Raw genomic sequence first — 20170 nt, 5'->3', positions numbered from 1 at the left:
TGGATTTGCAAAATGTTTCCTGCCATGATCAGGATCGGGCATTTCCCAGAAACTGGCCATTCACGTGTGCAGCTCCTGCTTAGAGCAGCTGCTGGTCAAGGGGGGTCCAGTCAGCTTTAGGCACAAGTCCTTGCTCCCAGGCTCCCGAGAGCGGATAGCTGATGACCCTGGGAGGCTGCTCTCTACCTCTCATTTCCTACCTAAGCCCAGACCCACCTCATTGCCCCAGGGCCTCGCCAGCCCACACTGAGCTCTCCCTCCCCGGTCTCCTTCTCCTCTTGGAGTTCATTCTTGCTCCTCAAAGCATGCACCTCAGACTGGTAGCATTGGCTGCGCCTGGAAACTTGTTAGAAATGAAGTTTCAGGTCCGACATAGATGTGTGCTTTAACAAGATCCCAGCTTGTGTAAGTACACATAGTATTGCAGAGCACTGCTCTCTGCCACTCTGTTTACTGTGTTCTCATGTCCCATATGTATACATATGTGCTTGCTCTGGCCCCAGTAAGAGCTGAGATACTTGAGGGGAGGTTGTGTGGGGCAATAGTTAAGGCACAGACCCTGAGAGCTAGAACGCCTGGGTTCAAATTTCCCCTCCTCCACATAGCAGCCATGTGACTGTGGGCAAGTCACTGCAGCTTTAGGTGCCTTAAGTTCCTCATCTGTAAAATAGGAAAGATTATAATAATTACTATGCAAGTAAAATGAGTGAATCAGGCAAGGTGGCTAAGAGGTGCCTGGTGGGCAATGAGCACTAAGATACTGCTGCCCGTCAGCACCGGAGACACTGGTTGTGCAGGCTGCCAGGGAGATGGGAGACACTGACCGTGAAGGGTGCCAGGGAAATGAAGGAAGCAGCCTCTGCCCTAGTCTACAGGATGGAGGTGGGACACCTGGATTCCAGAAGATTTCTGTGAAGTGTGTGGGAATGGGAGCCGGGAGAGGACGGACTTGGCCGGAGTAGGAGGCAGGGCTGGGAATACCAGAATGAGCTTCCGATCAGATCTGGGTTGAGCAGGGTGACCACAGGTTTACCTGGGGAGCGAGGTAAGACAGGGCTCCGGGCAGAGGAATGGCAAGTGCGGCCTCACACAGGCGGAACCCTGGCGTCGGCCACCAGGGATGGAAGGTGAGGAGGGAGGGGGCGGGAGATGAGCTAACTCACTTCCTTTGCCCTATGGCGTGGCAGAAAGGAAAAGCGAAAAAATGTCCTACGAGGCAGTCCCAGTGGTGCCCACAATTTCAACATTCAGGAAGTCTCTGGTTTGGGCTGAGAACTAGGAATAGAAGCCAGCACAGAAATGTTAAAAGGAGATTGATGCCAGGAAGGCAGCTGGTAGCTCAGGCAGAAGTTTTGGGTGGACACACAAGCTAATAGAGGCTCAGGGGGCTTCCCCTGCAGGAGGGAATTCCCCAGCTAAGGAACCCCTTGCGTAGGCCGCTGTGCCTCCTCTCTGTGCCTGGCCAGCTTGCTCTGGCCAGGGGCGTCTCCTGGGTGGTGGTGTGGAAGGAGCTCATTGGAAAACTCTGGGGGCCCATTCCCATTCCACCAGCCGTGGAGGGAACATTTAGTGGGTGTCAAGTATAGATGTTTTGGCTCTGGCTACGGGGCCAGACAGACCTGGGACCCAAATCCAACTCTTCCTTTAACTTGCTATGTGACCTCACTGACTTACGTAACTTCTCTGAACCTCAGCACTCAGTAATGGCTTGTAGAGCCATCGACCGCTGCCCAGGATTTATCGGGTGCCAGGCACAGTGCTAGGCTTCACCCACATTGCTCAACATGCACAGCGGGGGACTTGCCTCAGATTGTGTGGCCAGAATGTGTTGACACCAGAATCCAAACCCAGAAGCCCAGTGTGATCCAGGAGCTGGAAGCTAGAGGTTTGCCCAAAGGAGCGTTTTGAAAACACACATGCCAGTTCCCACCTCCAGCCGGCGGCTCTGACTTTAACAGCCCGTGATGGGTTCTGGGTGCAGCCAGGCTGAGGCCCCTGCACAGAACAATGCAGTGGTCACAGGCAACATGCAGACCCATGTGGGCCCTCACTACTCCATCATGGGAAGACCCATTAGGCTGAACCGTACAAATTACTGATAGCCATCCCTTTTAACATGTGCCAAATGCCACTTCATAGGATTTAGGCTCACACATCCAGCCTGCAGGGCCAAGACTAGAGTGAGGCAACTGAGGCGCTCGCCTGGGGTGCAAACGATTCAGTGACCAAGGTAAATACTATTTGAACACATATTTTAATAGTGAAAGTTAAAAAGCCCATCATGAACAAATCATGGTTGTTTTCAGTAAAGACAGGATCCCATGAGGCACTTGCAATGACGGATCTCTCCTCTCCCCGGCCCCAGCCCTGTGCACTACTCTGCACGCCGGCAGCCCCACTTGCAAAGCAGGGTCCCAGCAGTCGCCCTGTCTGCCCAGAGCGCAGGTGTGAGGATGAAACCAGATAGAAATGGAAGCACACTTGTGAATGGAAGGCTCTCCGGAGAACTCATCTACTACGGAGCCGCACGTCCTAATGGGAAGCTCCTGAATTGTCAAGGTTACCCTTAAAAACCCCCTAGATCTCCCATAATGTATGAAGCACACAATTTAGGGAAATGGTGCAGTCAGACACCTTTGTCTTTGAGAGCATGGACCTGGCCGCTGCTTTCCTCCTTCCCCAAGCACCACATGAACTGGCCGACTTGCATGTTGTTCAGGAAATACAGGGCTGGCTTTATTTTTTAGCAGAGTGCCTGTGACTGGCCTGGAGAACCTGCAGGTGTGCTCAGAGCGGCTCTGCTGTAGTTTTATCAAGCTCTGCTGTTCTCCAAAGTGACCGCCTGGTGATTCAAGTGCATTAGCAGACAGGGGAGTGGGACTGGAGTCCCAGGCAAAGGCGGCCCACTCCTGGCGGCCTCTGCAGACTAGACACTATGAACGAGTGGGTCCCAAACTAGTCTAGTTGGTGGGCCACCAGAAAGATCACCTAGAACTCCTGAGTAACCCCATTCCAGTTTGAATGGATTAGGGCCACCAGGTTACCGCACAATATAAAAACCACTGGTGTTCAAAAAGACACGACCCCACAGCAAGCAGGCCAGCCAAGTCTCCACACTACCCCGAGTCCCGTCACACCTCACTAGCTTCCTGGCCACTTGCCCTGCCACTGCCTGAGCCTGGCATCTGCCCGAGCCTGCCACCTGCCCCAGCCCACCAGCAGAGCCCAGGGAAGAGGAACCTGCGCTAAAGAAAAAGCCAAGGAGACAAATGTTAACAATTCTGCCTATTGACTTCACTGTTCCTGTCAGTGGAGCTGACAGTGGTGGCCAGTGGCCGCCCCCCCCCCCCCCCCCCCAGCCTCTGTCACTGCCTGGTACTAAGTGAAGTGTCACTGCTGATCCATTTGAAAAATTTAAAAACCCAGTACAAATGGCCATCAACAGGTGAGTAGACAAGGAGATTAATAAACTGTGGTACATCTATTCATTAGGACACTAATCAGCATAGAAAGAAATAAGCAACAACATGGATGAATCTCAAAAGTCATTGTGTTGAATAAAAGAAGCTAGACCCCAAAGAGGACAGATTGCACAGTTCCATTTATGTAAGGTTCCAGAACAATCGACACTCATCTATAGTGTTAGAAAATAGGGTCCTGGTTTCTTAGGGTGGCAGTGGGGGAGAATTGACTGAAGACGAATATAGGAAGATTTCTGGGGTGATAGCAACATTCCAGATCTTGATTGGAGTATTAACTTGAAATGTGCATACAGTGTATATAGTTTGCACATTACATTTAATTAAAGCTAATTGAACACAGTGTATAAATTATACTTCAACAAAGTTAAGTAAAACAGAAAGGAAAAAGAAAACAGAATCATTGTCACTGGATCTTGCCCTCACTCACAGAGTGAACTGTTTGAGAGCCATGGGGGGGTGTCAGCCTCCCCACAGCAGATGTAAATGGGGCTGTCTTCCCAGGCACCCCACCTGGGAGCCCCCCTTTCTTCCTGTTTGGTATCCTCCCTCACATTATGGGGTTAATATGTCAGGACTGCGGGCTGAGCTCTCAGAACAGTGGAATGGAAGGGGAAACAGACGGGACTATGGGGAGACTTTCCCAGGAATTCAGGGCCCACCCAGGGCAAAGGCTGATGAGGCAGCTGTGGCTCTCTTGTCTGATTTCAGGGATGCGGTTCTCCTGACCACCAGACTATGCTTTGCCCCCCTGTGACCTACAATATTTCCACAGGAGCCAAACCTTTCATTCCCTCAGTTAAAATGTGTTCTTTCCTAGGAGAGAATCAGTGGCTTATTCACTCTGAAGTAAAAATGAGCAAAGCTATTCTTTTCCCAGAGCTGGTGTGGGGTTTGGAGGAAATGGTGGAGCAGGAGACAGTGGGACCAACCAGGACCCTGTAAGACTCTGCACAAGAAGTTGTTCAATATGCACCGAAAACACACCATGGACTATTACTCGGCCATAAAAAAGAATGAAATCTTCCCATTGGTGACAGCCTGGATGGACCTAGAGGGTATTATGCAGAGTAATGTAAATCAGACAGAGAAATACAAATACTACGTAATTTCACTTATATGTGGAATCTAAAAACAAAGTAAATAAACAAACAAAATAGAAATAAACCCATAGATACAGAAAACAGATTGATGGTTGTCAGATGCAAGTGAGGTGGGGAGGGGAGGGTCGGGGGCCTGGGTGAAAAGGGAAAGGGGCTAAAAAGCACCAATTGGCAGTTACAGAATAATCACAGGATATAAAGTACAGCATAGGGAAAATAGTCTACAATATCGTGACAACTATGTATGGGCCAGGTGGGTACTGGGTTTCTCAGGGGAATCACTTTCTACATTATATAAATGTCCAATCACTAGGCTGTACAACTGAAATGAATACAATATTGCATACCAACTGTAATTTAAAAAAATAAAATAATAAAAGAAAGAAAAGCAAGTGCCATTATTAGGAATTTTGCAGGTTGCACAGTGGTGCCCATAGTCACCTGTGCTAATTCCCACTGATCTGTTTAAAACAGTTTTGCCTGAGCAATCCTTGGCTAAGAGCAAATGGGATGGAACAGGAAAGATAGAAACTTAATCAAAATTGCCATTGAGGTAGTTGTCAGTCATCCCCTATTCATTTAATAGATGCATATTTAGTGCTTACGGTGTCCCAAGCTCTGTGCTGGTAAGAAAAAAAAATCAAAACAACAGTGAAGAACCATCTCACACCTGTAAGAATGGCCATCATTAATAAATCAACTAACGACAAGTGCTGGCATGGATGTGGAGAAAAAGGAACCCTCATCCACTGCTCATGGGAATGCAGATTAGTACAGCCACTGTGGAGAACTGTATGAAGTTTCCTCAAAAAATTAAAAATGGAACTACCGTTTGACTCAATAATCCCACTCCTATGAATATATTCTAAGAAAAAAGAAACATTAATCAGAAAAGATATATGCACCCTTATGTTCATAGCAGCACAATTTACAATGGCTAAGATTTGGAAACAGCCTACGTGCCCATCAGCAGATGAATTTAAAAGCTGTGGTACATCTACACAATGGAATACTGCACTGCTGTAAAAAAGAAAGAACTCTTACCATTTGCAACAGCATGGATGGACCTGGAGAGCATTATGCTAAGCGAAATAAGCCAGTGGGAGAAAGATAATTATCACATGATCTCACTCTTTTGTGGAATATAATGAACAACATAAACTGATGATCTGGAGACAGGGAAACATCAAACAGACTGTCAAACCTCAGAGGGAAGACAGGGGAGGTGGGGTTAAGAGGTCAATCAAAGGACTGGTACACATGCAAATAAGCATAACCAATGGGCACAGACAGTAGGGGGCTGAGGGCATGTGCTGTTGGGTGGGAGCAGCTGAGGAGAAGTCAATGGGGGAAAAAGGAGACATATGTACTACTTTAAACAATAAAGAATTTAAGTTAAAAAAAAAACCTAATGTTGTTCAAATTGTTTTTATCCTGTTGGTAAGGTATCAGTTCTCCTTAACTGCTTTTAAGCTTTGTATTCGCCTTTAGTTTTCATAAATTTGACTATATAGGGGTGGGCAAAAGTACCGTATTTTTCGGACCATAAGACGCACTTTTTTTCCCCCAGAAGTGGGGGGGAAAAGTCCCTGCGTCTTATGGTCCAAATATAGCCTACACATATACTTTAAAAAAAAAGTTTTTTTACTTGCCCGGCTCTGTGTGGTCTCTGTGCTTGCCCGGCTCTAAAATGGTTCTAAATGCTGCTGTTTACTTTACAGGATTGATTACATGTGTTTATGACTGTGATGTTGGGTTTTAATGCACATAAAATATTTTAGGACACTATTTGTTTCAGAACTTTTTTTCTTCATTTCCCTTCTCTAAAAACTGGTGCGTCTTATGGTCCGGAGCGTCTTATGGTCTGAAAAATACGGTAAGTTTACAGCTTACAAATAAATAATACAGTAACACTAAAAGAAGAAAAAGCTCATTCTCCAAAGAGCTTGTTATTTATCCTCCCCTAGTCACATGCCCCCAGGGCCATGCCCTACCTCGGTTTTAGTAATTGTAACTTCTTCATAATCACTCATCTATTTCACTCTCAGGCCATACCTCCTGTCTTTTCCATTCATTCCTTTTGTGTGCTGCCTCATCAATCCTTTGCCTCTAGGACTTCTGATCTGTTGTTCCACCACTATTCCATTGCCTGTTTCCCATTTCATGTCCTCTCTCTCCCCTACATAACCAACTTTAATCTAATCACAACCTTGCACAAACCTCAACTACCTTACCCCTCTTTTGCTTCATTGAACTTGACAAAAACCACACTGTAGGTTAACTCAAGCTCTCCATGCATCTGAATGCAACTGAGGGAAGCCAGTTTGATTGGAAACCAGCCATTCCCCATCTCTCTCCCTTCTTCTCAGGCCTCCCTATTCCCTGAGACAATCAGGCCACTTCACATCCTTACAGTGTAACCAGGCCAATGGTCTCATTTTGATCTACTGACATGAACTGCAAATCAACCGTAATCCTGTCTGGCAATTGTAGTATATAGTTCTTTGTTCAACTTACCCTCCCAAACAGTTTTTCATACTTGTCTTCACTCATCATCACTTCATCTCACTCTCAGCTGATGACTTAGCTCTTCCCTTCACTAAGAAAATTCAAGCAATTAGAAGTGAAATTCTTCAGCATCTGTACTGAGAATTTGCCTTCCTTCCTGAGATGCAGATAGAAATTTCCAAGCCCCTATCAAGAGCCAATCCCTTGATCTGTGCACTAAATCCCCTCGCCTCTCAACTACTCACGGGCATTTGGCCAACAGCAGTTCTCTGTTTTTCTAGACATCAACTTTATACTCTCTATTGGTTTTTCCCAACTGCTAAAGAGACATATTATTTCTCCCTTCCTAAATCACTAACCCTCGACCTACTTTCTATAATCTACTTCCCAATTTTTTGCCCTTCTCTTTAGCAAACCACTTTAAAATTGTCTCTACCCACATCTGCAATTTCTCTCTCTCCTGCTCATTGAAGTCCACTCCAATGGGGCTTTCATCCCCATCTGCAACCAAAATTACACTTGTTAACATCCCCGATGGACACTGCATGGTGCTGTTCTCTGGGCAAGTCTTACTCATCATTTTACTTATCAAAAGCACTTTATAGAGTTGCTCACTCTCTGTAAAACACTCACTTCTGTTTTCTTGTAAGACACAACATTCTTTTGCTACGTTTGCTCTATCTTGCTATTAGTCCCACCCAGGAATCAATCAAGAGCTCTCTCAGAATCACTTCAATAGAACAACAAAATGCTCCTATTGCTCTTATTACTCAGGAATTTATAAGGGTTTTAGGAGCCTTGTGTCAGAGACATGGTCAAAGACCAATATTAGAAAAGTAGGTGCCCCTCGTGTTCTTCTTACTTAGGAAATCACAGGGGTTTTAGGAGCTCTGTACCAGGAGCCCCTGACAAAGAAAGGGGCGGGTTCATAAAAGACCTGAGAAACCTTAAGCACAGAGACACCTTATCTATATTAATAAAAGGGTAATATGATAATTAGACTGGATGTCCTCCAGACATCCTTCTTGATGAAGCAGCGGCCAAAGGAAAGCTTGCCTGGGTCCCCTGTACCTGCAGGTGGCTACAGAAGGGAAGCCCATGTCCCGTGTGCCAGAGGGAAGCCAGTACCAATAGCCGGGGGAAGGAAGGCCTACTTTTGCATGAATTTTTGTGCATCAGGCCTCTAGTAACAATAATAATAATAATAAAATGCCCCTAGCAAATTTTGTAGAAGAATCTAATTCACAGATTTATCACTTTTTAAAATTTGTTTAAAAAAAATTCACCTGAATACATTTGAAAATCTATTTGGCTCTATTAAGCAGTTGATGAATCAGGCAGCAGCCTCTCATCTAGGAGCTGGAAGATCACTCCAAAGGGTTGTACAAAGTGGAAGGTATTATAGAAAGAAGGGTGGGAAAAGGAGCTGTTAACAACAGAAAAGAAAGATTTTTTTTAGACCAGGCCATCTTTAGGTGGGAAGAAAAGGCAACCATTTTCATCTTGCAGATTTCCTCTTCTTTATATTGGGGGTGGGTGAGTAGAGAGGGCCTGAATGACAGATTGCCTCCTTGATGTTGACCAGAAAACTCCAGACTGGTTGATTACAGTTATACTTCTGGGAGAGGTTGAAACAACAATTAGGTTTGGTATTATGACCTTTAGCTCAAGTGACACCATCTTAGGCCTGTAGTTTTCTTTACCAAGTTATCATTTTTGATCAAACTCTCAGCTTAACTGAAAAATAGCAAGGCATTAGTGTCACTCTAAGTACTGCTCTGCAGCTCTCTCGACCCTTGGTAAGGTGTGACATTTTTGCTTAATCTCCATGATATTCATTAGTCACAAATCCAGATTATAATCCTTGACTCAGTCATTCCCTTTTTGAGTTCCAGTCTTAGGAAAATCATTTGCTTTGTGGTTAGCAGCTACAATCATACCTTTAGAGCTTTTGAAAGAATACAGTGCCAGGGAGATTATCCTGATCATTATAAGCAAGCATCTCTCCATGTTTGGAGCGCTTTTCAGAGCCTCGGTCCCCAAGACTCTAACCCAGTGTTTCCCAAACTTTTGACATATGTGTAACCCTTCTATAATTTTCGTAACACTGAGTACCTCTCGTACTCATGAGAATATAGAATTAGGCGCAGCTAAGCACGGTGTAGTGCATATCCCCACCAACCTCTGGTGCAATGCGTACCCCCATCAAATTCTTCCCGTACCCCTGGTGGTACTCATACCACACTTTGGGAAACACTGCGAACCAATCAGAAGAAGATTCCATTGAGGAAATCATGCTTTTAAGCCCAATAGCTTGCTCAATGATCTTATATAACTGAGTTTCAACTTCCCCAGAAGTGCTGATCCACAGACAGCAGGTGGTATTGGCCCCAACACAGACATCTCCTTGATCAGCAGAGTCTAAGGATCTTTGCTGGCAGTTGATGCCTTAACAACATGATCTGCAATGTCTGCAAGAGTTAAGAAGGAGTTTCTGATTATATTCCCATTTGTATCTATTTCTAATCAGGAAAATATGACCCTGCCAAAGGAAGTGACTCCTCAAACATGGATGCTTTCTGGTAGGTCCTTTCTAGAACAGGTAGTGGCTGCAGTTAAATAATTTAAAAGTGATTGTCCAGCTGTGAACCAGCCATCTAGGCATTGATAGGCCCAAGGAGAATAACACCCACCACATGCAAAGACTAATCCTGTTGAGGCACAATTGCACATTCAAAGCAGGGGTCAGTTAGGCTCTCTCCCACCATGAAATAAAAACGTCTTCTATGAGCTGACCCCCATTAGCAATGGCCTGAGAGATGCAGGTGATGGAATTATCTTTGCAGGTTAATGCCAGAGTGAAGGAAAGAAAGAAAAGAAGAAAGGTTTTCTGTTTAGTTGGAGCAGAAAGTATTGATCTGGCATTTGGGGAGGAACAATCGACATCAATATCAGATTCTTCTCTTCCTAGTGGATTTGATTTGAAGGTCTCCTGCGTGTGTGCAAGACCGGGTGTCAGGAGGGGTCTTCTTCAGTTTCAAGATGTCTATCTGAGGTTCAAGCCCCTGAAGTCAGGCTGCCATTGGATCGTGAGGAAGACCTTGGACTGTCCCTTCCCAGCAGCTTCGTGGGAGAAATTGGAAGGGTGGGAGAAAATTAGAAACTTTGGTTTGGTGAGTTGTAGAAAATTAAAACTCAGGATATAGCCCAGTTTATAGTTTTATAACAAAGCCTCAAAGACAATAAATGGGACCAGAATCTAATATCTACAAAGATGTTAAAAATACTCTACTGCTAAAAATTGTTAACCATTATCTAAGCCTCTGGCAAGTTGTAGCATTTTTGCTGTGGAGGCTCTTGCCTTGATTCTGATCGCTGTTGACTGATTAGGGTGATGATGGCTGAAGTGATTTTTAAAATGAGACAATAGTCAAGTTTTCCACATTGATTGACTCTTCATTTCATGAATGATTTATCTGCAGCATGTGATGCTGTTTGATAGCATATTACCTACAGTAGAACTTTTTTCAAAATTGCCGTCAATCCTCTCAAGGCCTGCCTCCTCTTTATCAACTGAGCTTATATAATATTCGAAATCCCCAGTTGTAATTTCAACAGTCCTCACACCATCTTTATCAAGAGTAGATTCCTTCTCAAGAAACCACTTTTATTGTTTATTCATAAGAGGCAACTCTTCATCCATTCTACTTCCCCAAAAACAGCCCCCTATTGCCAGACTTTCACCATCCTGACGCCCTTGTAACATGATAGCAGTCTGCTCCTAAGTTAGAGAAACTAATGTGGGTAAACAATGGCTATAAATCGAACAAGTAGTCTGGGCTACGGGAAACCCAAGATGGCCACATATTCTTCAAGGCTCCCTGGCAAATCTTACTTTTAAGCTGTTGTTATTTCTTCATTTACCACAGTGCATTTAAGTTGGACTTCATGCAACTGTCCCTTAGTGTGTGCTAGCGACATGTTCTTGCTGTTGGCTTGTGTTTTCCAGATGCATTGAAGCTTTCGCCTGCTACAAGGCTGATGCCTTCACAGTGGCAAAGAAACTTTTAGGAAATTTGCTTCCTAGTTTGGGTCTAACTTTCACAATCTTTAGTGATTGAGGCACTCACTTCACTGAGCAATTATGCAAGCCTTGACGTATAGCCTTGGAAACTTCTTGGCATCTTCACTGTACCTATCACCCTCAAGCATCAGGCAAGGTCAAGGGAACTGATGAAAAAACAGGATACAAGCAGAACAAGTCCATTGCGTGGGGCTGCATAATTGAGGAGGTTGCCTAATGCTGTCTGGGCTGATGTGTGTCTCTCTCAAACATGACATTCTAGTGAAAGCAGCCTTATGCTGGTATTATAACCAATGTTATAGTAATTTCTTCCACCTGAATTAGAATTCTTAACCATTAAAAATGTTAATTTCCCATTTAAAAAATGAAAAGTAAGCAACTATAAAAGTTATAGCAGGCTTCTAAAGATTGGCAAAACCATTAAGTTGTTTAATGATCTCTAAAAACACCCTCTTTTATTGACAAATGTATTTTATAATTTTTGGAAACATGCTTCCTCAACAAAGTGCAAAACGTTAACAAATCCAAATTTGTCTTTTAGTTCCTTTGTAATAAGAACCCAAAAGTAAATAATCTATGTTCAGTAATTAATATTTTTGTGTTTTATTTGGAAATGATCTAGCTATTCAATGACTAACTGTCATTTTAATGTAGCTAGCTAATTTTTAAGTTTCAATTTGCCAGAGATTGAGGAAGCAATTTTTAAGTACATATAAAATATAACTATTGCTAAAAAGTTTACTTAAAACACTTTTTATTCTATTTACAACTACTTAATTTATTAGTTCTTAATAATTATGTTGAGATTACCCATAAATATTTCATGGGACATCATATAGAATTATTATCCCAAACAATTTTTTCTGTTGACAAATTTTGTAAGAGAGAAAAGATGAACTTATTTCAGTAAACTCAGGTAAAATAAAAGTATCATAAAAATGTGTATAAATCTAAAGACAGGTCTTTTTAAGTTAATTAAACCAACAAATTAAATTAGCTTCAATACTAAATATTTACCTAGAACCTAAAAAACATTTGAGATTTTATTATTTTATTAATTTGCATAAGTGCTTAATTTCTTTAAGCCAATTAAACAGATGAAAGGAGTTTTTAGGGGGTAAAGATAGACAGGTTTAGGGAGACTTAGGAATTAAGGGGTCCATGAGGGAGAAGCCTGGGACTGCAAAGTTGGGAGCTGCCAAAGGGCATACAAAATAAGGGGGTTGGGAGCTGTCCAAAGGCATACATTTACAGAAGAAAGGGAGAGGGAGCCACCATTCTCAGAATAAAGAGGAAGGCCACATGGAATAGAAAAACAAAGGGGAGAAAAAGAGGAGACCCACACATGGGCTTTGAGCTCTGAAGTGCTATAGTGACCAATCAGAGGGGTTACCAGGACAAAAGAACCCCAGTCTTTATAAACTCTAAGAGAGAGGGACTTGTGGGTCTTTCTCGCTCCCCACGTGGGAGTCCGTGCTTGTTTTTCAATAAACTTCCACCTTTTTCTGTACCACCTTTTGTCTGTGACTTCATTCTTGGAATCCACCTGGACAAGAACCCGGGAAGCCACCTTTGTGTCTTGCCCAGAGAAACACCACACATTCCAGTTTAATTTCCAAGTTTCACAGAGGTCTTTGTAAATCAATGTTAGTAATATCCTGTGGAGGTAGACTACATGTCAACATAAGATGCATCCAAACATGTAAGGATTTTTATGAATTTATTTGAGCCAAACTAATGGCAACAGGAAGCAAAATCTTAATAGATTAAGAAAATTATCCAAAAAAATGACAATTTTACCACTTATTTTATACACCAGAATCCAAGGGGAAGATGTAAGGGGGTAACATGAAATTAATTGGTGATAGATTAGAGAGGCGAGAGAAAGCAAAGCAAGGAAATCTCTGGGATTGAATAAAAAGTAAAACAAATACACATACTACTTTTTCATAGGTGGATATAGGATAGTTAATAGTTAACAATTAATAGGATTAACAATAACAAGGAGGGTTCTGTGGTCTCCTGCTCTGGTAAGAGATTATGCCTTTAGGAGTCTGGAAAAAAATTACCTTGACATTCCTAAAGTATGTTATCCTAGATGCAAGGACAATTGACAGGCTCAGTTAAGGTGAAGATTGATCTTTGTCAAGAAAGATACCAGCCTAGAACATGCCTATGCACCATGGCTTGCTTTTAACAAGAAAGTTTTAAATTTCAGGCCATCCTATTTGGTTATTTTAGGTCTATGAATTTGCAATCTCCCCGGAGCTTGTCAAGTTCAGTATGTGGCTCCTTTTTCTTCCATAATACATATATAAAAAGATACAACCAAAGATCAGATAGTTTTGTTTTAAAATTTTAGCCATGAGACAGGCATAACAATGCAAAACTCACTACTTTATAAATAATGGAATAGATTAAGTTTATTTGTTCAGATGACTAAGGCTTTTACTGCTTGTGAAAAAGAGTTTTAAAATATGTATTTGTCCTTGATGAACATTTTTAATACACTTGGAGTGGGGTAGCTATGCTGCCAGTGGAAATAGAGTCTTTTCACAGAGTTGCAAGAAAAGCATTTTGGGAGATGCATGCATGGGAGGTTGAGGTATTGTGGTAAGATTTATTAGGAGAGAAATAGAAGACTGCTCTCGGGCTCCAGGTTCCTCATCTTTGGCCATCCTGCTGTGGGGAAGTCCAGCTTTGTTTGCATCAGACCCAGAAACAGGGACAGTGTCCAGGAATTCCATGCCATTAGTTCAGTCCCTGTCTCAGCAATTCATGAACAAATGTGAGAGAGAAAGAGAGAGAGAGAGAGACAGAGAGAGAGAGAGAGAGAGAGAGAGAGAGAGAGAGAGAGAGAGAGAGAGAAAGAAAAAAAGAAAGAAAGAAAGAAAGAAAGAAAGAAAGAAAGAAAGAAAGAAAGAAAGAGAAGAAAGAAAGAAAGAAAAGAAAGAAATAGCGAGCCAACCCAATCCTTCCCCCAAGTTAGGTTCTGCCCCTTAGTTCCTACTGTACATGTATTAGTAAGACCTCCCTGACCATCTTGGCTTCTACTGAGCAGAAATCCCAGCAGAATGATTTCTCCTTTATTGTTTCCTTCTCCCCCTCTTAGTCTGGGGAGTAGATCAGTTGTACCCTGGAGATATTGGAAAGGTCAGTCCTTCCTCCCTGCATGGGAGAGGGAGGGGTGTTAATCTCCTTGGCAGAGAAATGCTGCAATACCTTGGAGTGTCTGAAGCTGTAACTTCCATACTTAATCAGGCTTATTGCCTGACTCAGCTCTGTAGCAGATTAGGCTTCTTAATGTCGGATTCTCCTTGCTCTCTTCCTTTTATTGATAACTAGCTACCGATGCTAACAGCTGGATTTACACAAGGGAGTCTACTCAGCAGCTTATCCATCTAACACGCTCTTCTTTATCATCATTTTACTTTGGTTTCAGGCTCAGGAGACTGTGTTTACATTTTTTAGTATTTGCAAGAGGGCTTTGGGACCTAAAAACTTAAATCAGACTTTGAATTTTAGCTTTTAATTCTACTTAACTTCCAGTCATAGAGTTATTACTTTTTCAAAGTATCTGGTCAATAGTCAGGCAGGACAAACAGTAAGAAATTCTGAAGTCCTGCCAGATGGCAAAACAACTTTTTAAGATCCTTTTAAACCTGTTTTTGAAGTCATTTTGTGTTTTAGAAGCTTCTGCATACCAACCAAAGAATCTGCTGTCTCCGAGAGGCTTGGATGGAGTAGGGGCTCTTAAGGTGGACTTAACTAAAGCAAAGGTTCCTCAGAATGGCCATTAGAGTTTTAAAGTATTTTGGGTAAGCTGGTCCAAGTTATTAAAAAGGCAAAAGAGGAGGAACCATATTGTTTGTACATATAACCAGGTGGAGTTCCCAAGGCATAGACTTTCGGGTGAAGGTTTCCTGTTAAAGAAAAAATGCCTTAAGAGTTGGCATAATGGGATGAAAAGACAAAGAAATGCCCAGTAAAAGCCCCAGGTAAATTCCTGTGCATCTGACCAGTTACTGGGGATCCCCAATCCGTTAAACTGGCTGCCAAATTCATGTTGATTGTGTCACCATGGCAGTAGGCCTTCAGCTGTTGAAACCTTGTGTACTTATCTTTCCATGTCAATCATAGGAAAAGCACCAAAGAAAGAAGGAGGATAGTATGACAAAAACTGACCAAAACTGCCCTGAACCATGATGACACTGAATCTGACCACCAGAAGAGACTCTGAACCTCATTATACTATAATTGTAATACGTTAGCATTCTAACACCCACTGGTGCTATGACAGATCCAACTCAAACCGTTTAAGGAAAGAAAATGAGTGGTGCATCAATTCCAGAAAGAGACTGCCTATTATACAAAAACTAATGCATATGTCTCCCCCTTACATATTATCCCCATAACAATCTCCTTAGACTTCTTTTTCTTTTTTTTAGTCCTCACCCACGATTATTTTTTCCATTGATTTTTTAGAGTGGAAGGGAGGGGAAGGGGAGATAGAAAAAAAAAAATCAATATAAGAGAAATACATTGATTGGTTGCCTCCTGCACATGCCCTGATTAGGACCAAGAATCGAATCTGCAACCCAAGTATGTGCCCTTGTCTGGGAATTGAATCCATGACCCTTCGGTGCTTGGCCTGATGCTCTGACCATTGAGCACACAAGTCAGGGCTTCCCAGACTACTTTGAAAAGAAAAGTTGATCTGTGAGTTCAACTCCTACTTCTCCATTCTCTGGCCATTGAATATAGCTTGTGTTGCTGAATGCTTTGTTTTTGGCTAGGTGACGCTGAAGGAGAAGGAACCCTTGAGAGAACAGATGGTCCTTCCAGGAGATTGAGTACCTGCAGTAAGGGCCTGGATGATCTGAACTGGTAACAATATAGGCACCTTCCAGAAGGCAGGGACCAAAGAGAGTATTCTCATAGCTCAAAAGCCAAGCTGTCAAGACTAAAGGAAAAACTTCATTTGATTTAACCCCCAGTAAATTTCTTTCTTATGACAAATGACACAGAAGATAAAGAAAAAAACAAAAGAGTGTGCAACAAAAATGAATACTTTCCCACCAGGAAAAAAAAATCCCAGTGAACTGCTCACTCCCAGGACACTTCTTACAAGTGTTGGAGCCATGAAATAAGCCTCTTATGAGAAAAAAAGAATAGTCTTCATGTGGTAGCAAATCTTGGTCGTTCTCTCCCACTTCCCCTCCTGAATCTCTTACAAGCTTAAGAGCCATAAAGGAGCACCCTTCTGAGGAAAAAAAAAATTCCTTATATAGAGGCAAATTCTTGGGGCAGTAGCTACACAGGGGTACTGGAACAAGCATCCCTGGGGCAATCACTCCACTCCACCTCTGCAATCCCCTCCCAATCTCAAATAAAGGCATTTGACCTCAGTCAAAGAATGGGAAGTCAGAAGCCAAAAAGAAACAATTTAAGAGGCAGAAGTCTTTCAAAGATGTGAGTACTTTTATTTATTAAAGATTAATCCTAGATCTTATGAACTTGAATAGCATTTGGGTTAGTCTCTATATTTCTGAGTTTTAAAATGCCAAGTTTAAATTGCTCTTAATAACTAAGAGAACACTATCTGAAGAGATGTCTTATAATAAAAAAAAATTACAGAAGACACCACATTGAGATTGTTAGGAAGGGTAGAGACTCAAAAAGGACTATTCCCAGTTCCATGGGTGGCAATTTAGATTCTCGATGGATATCTCAACTGCATAGGTTACCTCTGAGAAGTGTGGGGTCTCAACCCCAAGTCAGGTTCCCAAGCCCAGAGCACCAGAGCCCTTTTGGTGCCAACATATCATCTGGCTGTGAAAATCAGAGTGGAATTCTGTCTGCCAGGGAGATGTGGGAATCTGCTCAAGACATTTGCCCTCTTAAAAGGCCAATGCACAAAATCTTATTTGTATCCACTCAGTCTGGGCTCTGTCAAAGGAAGGGCAGAGTGGACTAGAGTCACATGAGGAGAAACTTAAGTTTGGGGCTCTAAGAAGAGAGCTGGAAAGGCAGATGTCAGGATTCTTGAGCTGAGGTTCACTCCCACACCACAGATGCCATTTTACTGGGGAATGCAATAGTCTCACCTTCTGTGGAGCTTGTGCCCTGTCAAGAAGTTAGCTTCCTGGGCCAAGGTATAGAGATTAGGGAAGATACAGGGGGTGTCAGTTACTGAGTGTCATGGCTTTGAGACAGGGGCTATTTTTCCCACCTTCCTATGAATCTGACTAGTGCTTTCTCCTAATGGAAAATCATCTAACACCACCTGTCAGGCTCCCAATGGCCCCACACGTATGACTCATGGTGGCTCTACTCTGCCAATGGCTGGGCAGAATCTGGGACAGACTAAATAGTGTGGTTCTGGGGAAGGCACCATTCCCCCCACTTTTCTCCAAACCTAATTCACACCTCCCCCTCATAGGAGATTCACTGGTCCCATACTCTCCACTCCTGATGACCCCACCCTACTGACATTGGGTTCTGAGGCAGAATTTGAAACAGTCTTAATTGTATGGATTTAGGATGGGAACCTTTTCCCCATGCATACCCGACCAGTGCAGAGCCCTTCATATGGCCAAATCTTAGTCTGTTTTGGTCTGATAAACTCTGCTGGCCTACAGCAATCTACCTAATACATAGAAACAAATACAAAGAAACATGCCCCAAATTAAAAAAACAACAATAAAAACAAACAAACAAGCAAACAAACAAACAAAATCCAGGCAGGAGAAATTTCCCCAAAAATCTTAAATGAAATGGAGACAAGCAATTTATTAAATATAGAGTTCAGAAAACAAGTTATAAGAATGCTCAAGGAATTTAGTGACAACTACAACAGCATGAAATAGAACACAGAAATCATAAAAATAAAAAAAAAGAACCAGTTGGAAATGAGAAATACAACATCTGAGATGAAGAATACACAGGAGGAATAAACAATAGGTAGGATGACGAAGATGATCAAATCAGTGATTTAGAAGATCAAGAGAAAAGAGAAAATAGAAAAAAACACCCAATCAGAGCAGCAAAAAGAAAAAAAATGAAAATACTAAGAATATATTAAGGAAGCTTTGGGACAAGATGAAGTGTAACTACATCCAAATCATGAAAGTGCCAGAAAGAGAAGAGAGAGAACAAGAAATGGAGATCCTATTTGCAAAACAACTGAAAACTTTTCTAACCTAGTGAAGGAAACACACAAACAAATTCAGGAAGCACAAAGAGTTCCAAACAAGATGAACTCAGAGAAGCCCACACAAAAATTCATAATAATTACAATGACAAAGTTTAAAGACAAAAAGAGAATCTTAAAGCAGCAAAAGAAAGACAGTTGGTTACCTACAAGGGAGCTCCCATAAGATGGACAGCTGATTTCTCAATACAAACATTTTAGGCCAGAAAGGCCTGACATGAGATATTGAAAGTGAAGCAAAGAAAGAACCTACCATCAAAATTGCTTTAGCCTTGTTGGGAGAAATAAAGTGCTTTCTAGACAAGAAAAAGCTAAAGCAGTTTGTTACCACCAAACCAGTATTTCGAGAAAGATTACAGGGCTTTCTTTAAGAAGAAAGAAAAAAGCAAAACAGAGAAACATAATAAAAGAATATATGGCAGTAAATACATACTATCAATAATTATTTTAAATGTAAATGGCTTAAATGCTCCAATCAAAAGATATAGGGTAGTGAAAAAACCAAGATAGTAGCGTAGGTAAACAACTAATCTCCCGCTTGGCACAACTATTAAAAAACTACAAATAAAAAACAAAACGTCTATCACCCAGAACCAGGGATAACTGGCTGAAAGAGAAAGGAACACAAGCTCTGAAAAGCTGAAAAGCTTAGGTAAGGAGGCATGCAAATCAGGCTGGTGGCAGGCGACTGGGCATGCGACTTTTTTTCAACCCAAAGAGAAATAAGCTTCCGATCACTTTGAAATTCAGTTTCTGGTGTCATGCGGGGGACCCAGACACCTATTGGGAGAAACTGGTCTGTCAGCCATTGGGTCCAAAAGTGAGAGTGACTTTTTTTTGCAAAGGTGCGCACAACAATCATTGTTTACTGCACTGGAGCACAGGGACCCCCGGACTTGGAAACGCTGAAAGGCAGAGATGGCTGACAGCAGCCATCATTGTTTGCCACGCCCCTGCCTAGTGATGTCCTGAGATCCTGTACCACCCTGAGACCCTGTCCTGCCCTGAGGCCCCTGCCCTGCCCTGAGGCCCTGCCCCACACATTCTACAAACCCACCCAGGCTCCACACAGCTGCTTTTACATATAAATGGCCTATATTGTGGCAGCTTAATGAAATAAACTGCAGCTCCAGTTCCAAAACTGCCAAATCCCAAACAAAGAGAAGAAATCTGTAGTTCTTGTGGTAGCTTCTGCTGGGTGGCCTCAGACAGTAACTAAACTACACCCCATTGGAGATCCAGAAACTAATGTATCTAGTGGTCAGTGTGAGACGACACCAGATTTCAACTACTCTCATAAAGGACACATTCAAGAGACAAACTCAGTGAGCACCAAAGCCCTACGGCACATGTGTCAAACACAAGGCCCGCGGGCCAAATCCGTCCCACCAGGCCTTGCAATGTGGCCCACACCGCGCTGTCATCACTGCACTCCGCTGCGTTTCCATCACAATGACAGTTTATGACTGTTCAGTAAACCATTCGGCCCGCGATTTAGGCTGGATTTTAGATTTTGGCCCCTTCTCTGATTGAGTTCGACACCCCTACCCTACGGGAACAAGTCCTCCCCCATAAACGTGTCTGCAGCACAGCAATTCTTCTGTTATAGACACAGCAGGTCCTCACAGCCAATTGGCCTGGAGGTCAATTTTTCTCAGTGACACCAATAACAATCAAGACTTAACTATAACAAGGGTGTACAGACAGTCCACAAAGAGTGTCCACATCAGGCAACTAGAAGGCTGACCCATTGAACTGTATAGGACACCCAGGCCCAGAAAGC

Source organism: Pipistrellus kuhlii, unplaced genomic scaffold, assembly GCF_014108245.1.
Source record: "Pipistrellus kuhlii isolate mPipKuh1 unplaced genomic scaffold, mPipKuh1.p scaffold_m20_p_7, whole genome shotgun sequence".
In the NCBI taxonomy this organism is placed as follows: Eukaryota; Metazoa; Chordata; class Mammalia; order Chiroptera; family Vespertilionidae; genus Pipistrellus; species Pipistrellus kuhlii.
Note: the sequence above shows the minus strand (reverse complement) of the source record.